The 5,262-nt window shown below is 45.9% G+C and overlaps 1 non-coding gene across 1 annotated transcript; it reads right to left on the reverse strand.

Annotated features, from left to right (window-relative positions):
• Positions 1 to 4,608: 4,608 nt before the first annotated feature.
• On the reverse strand, positions 4,609 to 4,734 carry LOC127207761 (small nucleolar RNA SNORA17). The gene has a single exon (XR_007832969.1). It is a non-coding gene; the product is annotated as a small nucleolar RNA SNORA17 (small nucleolar RNA).
• Between the last annotated feature and the right edge of the window lie 528 nt (positions 4,735 to 5,262).

The following is a 5,262-nucleotide window of genomic DNA, read 5'->3' on the forward strand; positions in this document are numbered from 1 at the left end:
CTGTCTAATGATGGTGTGACCCAGGCCCTACTCTTCCACCACCTGAGAAACTAACTGCCATCAGTCTTGCTACCCTTCTTCCTGATGATGCAGGTGCTCATCCATGGCTGTCACGAGATGAAAGATGAAACTAGGTACATGACAGTTACTTTAACTGAAATGATTTGGGCCGAAGCCAGGTACCTCAGCCGAGAGAGCACAAGTGATGGATCTGACCCCAGCTCTCAGATGGGGAAATGTGACCTCCACCACCGTACGCATGGACAGTCACTGTGCTTTTACGACTGGGCGCGTCCATAGCATGATCTATTTAAAAACAAAAGACAGAGCTTCTCACTGTTGGGGGGTGACATTAAAAACAGGGAAAAATCTTGACCCTCCTAGAGACTATTTGGCTTCCCCTACAAATTGTTGTCCTCCACTGCCAGGATGCTGACGTGGCTGCCTGACAAATGATAAGTGACCCTAAGACCAGCAGAGCTGATTAATATTCTGAGGACATATCCTGGCCAAGTGCTGCCTCAGACCATGGTAAAGAACATAGGCACATGTTGATGGAGGACACCAGAGGGAGAAACAATTCTCCCTCAAACCACTGGCAGAACTCTGCTAACTGACCTTCACCAGGGTCACCATGTGGGGCCCCCAGAACTTTCTGAGTTCTTCAGACCAAGGTATGTTAGTCCTAGGCTGGACAGCATACTTCAGGATGTCTCAGGCAGAGGCTGGTTTGTGCGCAAGTGAATCCAAAACAGTAGCAGTGAGCCCTTACCCAGCATGGGGTCTAAATAAGAAACCAACATCCTGGCAGTCTCTAGAAAAACTAACTTCACCAAGGTCTGGCATGCCAGGGGAGGATGCAAGGATACATGCTAGTTTTTGTAGATACCTTTTCCTGGTGAGTAAAAGCATTTCCCACCTGGACTAGAGCAACTCAAATAGTATTTAAAGGCCTCCTGCCGAAACTGGTCCTACAATTTAGCCTTCCCTAGCAATGAGTCTGACAATGGCTTGGCTTTCATAACCAAAACCTGGCTAAAGTTTTACACATGGATTGAAAACTTCATTGGATATAGATATCAGAATTCTGGAACAACAACAACAATAATAATTATAATGAACTCTAACAAAACTCTATTAGAGTCCTTTGCTTTGCTGTGGGCCACTGCAGTCCATATAAGAAAGGCCTTACTAGGGCTGGAAAGATGGCTCAAAGGTTAAGAGCACTGTCTGCTCTTCCAAAGGTCCCGAGTTCAATTCCCAACAACCATATGGTGGCTCACAACCATCTATAGTGAGATGTGCTGCCCTCTTCTGGTGTGCAGGTGTGCATGCAGGCAAAACGCTGTATACCTAATAAATAAATACATCTTAAGAAAAAGAAAGAGCCAGGCATGGTGGCACACGCCTTTAATCCCAGCACTTGGGAGGCAGAGGCAGGCGGATCGTTGTGAGTTTGAGGCCAGCCTGGTCTACAAAGTGAGTCCAGGATGGCCAAGGCTACACAGAGAAACCCTGTCTCGAAAAAAAAAAAAAAGCAAACAAAAAAAAAAAAGAAAGAAAGAAAAGAAAAAGAAAGAAAGAAAGGATTTACTGGCTATAAGATTATGTTTGAGAGACAAACCTCTTCCACTGCTTCCCGGCTCAGAGAGCCAGCTGTTGATCCCCCAACTAAAGATCTGAGTTAGCAGAAGTCTCTAACCATTCCTTTCTCAAGTCATGATAGGCCCTCCAGTTCTCTATAAAGGCTGTTTCTCAGACTGTCTGAGAGACCACCACCATTAGTTTCCATTTGTTTGGGTATGGTGATACTGTTTGAGTCAAGCAGGTAGCCAAAGGGGCCACTGGAACCAACTTGGAAAGGACCCTACATAATGATTCTCTCTGCTCCTAAAGCTGGGACTGTAGCTAGCTTATACCATTGATTGATCCACCACACCCAAGTCAAGAAAGTGGAAGCCATGGATGCTGCCAAGTGGCCTGTCTCCAGACTATGGACCTTTTAAAACGTATGGTTTCATTGAGACCCCAGGCCTTTCCATCCCCTGCCCCACTACCTCCTCCTGACACTTGTATTTAGTTATGAATGCAGGTTTAGGGTCTAGCCCCTACCACCCTCAGGCCAAGATAGCTAATATGGCTACAAACCAGCAACCCATGTTCCATCTCGATCTTAGCTTACTGATGCCCACCTTAAGTGTCTGGTTTTACTAATGTGGGAATTTATCTTTTGAGACAGGAGTACAGAGTTAGCAGTTCAGTGCCTGCCCCACAGCTGGGCCCCTGGTTGACAAGGGAGTTTCCATTGCAAACACTGAGACTGTGAAACAAAACCTTCCTAAAACCACACACAGATGAATATATATAAGAAAGCCCCTCCCAGGAAATGCACAATGGAAAAGTGTAATCCAGTGACCATAAACTAAATATCTAGGAATTTCTTGAAATATTCTGGCCTTTGGGAAACAGGGAGAACAGGATGATTAGTCTCCATGACACAGGAAGGGACCTTGGTGAGAGAGCTAATCATTGCCAGCCAGAAATTGGCCAGAATTGCTGGCTATGCTTAGTCACCCAGGCCCACATCACATAGAATAAGAACTGACCAGACTGCCAGGCCGTTAGCTGACAAGGCACACTGGGACTGGGGCCTCCAGACTGCCAGGCCGTTAGCTGACAATGCACACTGTGACTGGGGCCTCCAGACTGCCAGCCCATTAGCTGACAAGGCACACTGTGACTGGGGCCTCCAGACTGCCAGCCCATTAGCTGGCAAGGCACACTGGGACTGGGGCCTCCAGACTGCCAGCCCATTAGCTGACAAGGCACACTGGGACTGGGGCCTCCAGACTGCCAGCCCCTTAGCTGACAACTGGGACTGGGGCCTCCAGACTGCCAGCCCCTTAGCTGACAACTGGGACTGGGGCCTCCCAAATTAACATTAGAGGACTTACAAGAGGCTAAAACTTGTCTATACCCAAAACCTTTAACCTAGGCATCTCTCCTAATTCTGATGCCTGCTGTTCTGCCTTATGGGTTAGTTCATTTGGATAACAGCAGTATTACCCACACCCTGAGACTACTTGGTGGGCAATTACTGAGGGTCTGACTAAATGTGCCTCTTCTGGTGCTTTGATCAAGACCTAGAGGTGTTAAAACACCAGTTAGATTCCCTTGCAGAAAGTGTCGTACAAAATTGGAGAGACTTACACTAACATCCCATGAGATAAAGGAAATTAAGTCTGGATTTGGGGGAAACCTGCTGTTTTTATGCTAATTGATCAGGAGTAATTTTTTTTTTAAACCTTGCCATGGATTTAAAAAAAAAACTGAAAGCAAGAACATTAATCAAATATATGGTACCAGTCCCTGTTCTCTTGGTCCCCCTGGCTAGTTACTCTGCTAGCAACACTTGCTGGACCTTTAATCCTCATTCTGATAGAATTCTGGTGGAGCCCTGCATCTTAAACGATATGAACAATAGTGTATCAGCTCAGTAAAATTATGGCCCTTAGGACCAACCAGAACTGCTTAGAACAAGATGAGTCTGTGACCTGACTCGCTCACTAAGACCAATGTGGGATGTAACAGGCCCAGGCCTTAGCACAACTGACTCCAAGATGGGAGTATGATTCAGGCCATAAAACTCAGCATGTAGACAACACTACCTGGGAAAAAAAAACAAAAACAAAAATAAAGACCTAATCCATCAAAGTCCATAGTTCAGGGAGTCTCTAAATGACTAAGACTCGAATTGCTTTCCAAAAGGAATCCTCGGCAGATAAACTGGACTGTCCTCTACAGAAGAAAACAAAGGAAGGGACAGTCGGAAGAAATTAAAAAAAGAAAAGAACCCGCCAAGCAGTCAAATTCCGGCGGGCCATCACTGGTGCGTCTCCAAGAGGAACCAGGAACCAGAAGTTAGGAAAGCTCAGCGAGAGCAGGCCCTCAAGGCTGCCAAGGAAGCAAAAAGGCTACGCAGGCATCAAAGAAGACAGCAATGGCTGCTGCCAAGGCCCCCACAAAGGCAGCACCTAAACAAAAGACTGTGAAGCCTGCGACGGTCTCTGCTCCCCGAGTTGGTGGACAACGCTAACTTGGTAGATCAGAGTTTAAAATAAAGATCTGTTTCTAACTCTAATAAAATAAAATAAAATAAAATAAAATAAAATAAAATAAACCATGGCTCTCTACAAGAGCAGCACTGCTCTCTACCATGGACCCAACTCTCCAGCCCCTAGCCGTTTTTTTAACCCCTCTGACTTCTTTTTAATTGCTCATTTTTCATTGTTTACTTTGTGTTGAGAGGTTCGATTGTCTGGGTTTTGGTATGGGTGTTTTGCCAGCGTGTGTGTTTGTGAACCACGTGCATGCCTATTGCCCAAAGAGACTAGAAGAGAGCATCAGATCCTCTGGAATTGGACTTACAGACAGTTGTGAATTGTCATGGGGTGCTGGCCAATGCTCTTAAGTGGTTAACCACTTGCCTAGCTCCCTCCCCTCTGCGGTGGTGGTGGTGGTGTGTGTGTGCTGTGTGTGTGTGTGTGTGTGTGTGTGTGTGTGTGTGTGTGTGTATGTGTGTGTGAGTTTAATTAGGGTTGCTCAGGGACTGTTAAACTACTAATGATTCAGATGTTCAAGGTCAGAACACTGAGCATAGACGTAGCCTTTCTCCTCTCTGCCATCTACTGACAGGTGACACAGCAGGCACACTTTCAATGCCTCTGGGGCAGGGATATCTCTTGCTCTTTACGTCTTGTTTTTTGTTTTTTGTTTTTTTTTTTCAGACACTTTCGTCTGCACAACTTATTTTTAGAGGCCTGAGCCTGGCCAGCTTTAAAGAACACCAGCTCTGTCCTTTTTGAAAAGTGATTTTATGAGCAGAGTGGTAGTGGCACACACCTTCAATCCCAGCACTTGGGAGCCAGAGGCAGGTGGATCGCTATGAGTTTGAGGCCAACCTGGTCTACAAAGCCAGTCCAGAACAGTCAAGGCTACACAGAGAGAAACCCTGTCTCAGCCGGGCGTGGTAGTGCACACCTTTAATCCCAGCACTCCGGAGGCAGAGCCAGGTGGATCACTGTGAGTTTGAGGCCAGCCTGGTCTACAAAGTGAGTCCAGGACAGCCAAGGCTACACAGAGAAACCCTGTCTCAGAGGGAAAAAAAAAAGAAGAAAAAATGATTTTATGAGCATTTATTAATTATACATAATGGTGGGTTTGATTGCATATATAACTATGTATATAAACAATGTTATTTTA

Source organism: Acomys russatus, chromosome 24, assembly GCF_903995435.1.
Source record: "Acomys russatus chromosome 24, mAcoRus1.1, whole genome shotgun sequence".
Lineage (NCBI taxonomy): Eukaryota > Metazoa > Chordata > Mammalia > Rodentia > Muridae > Acomys > Acomys russatus.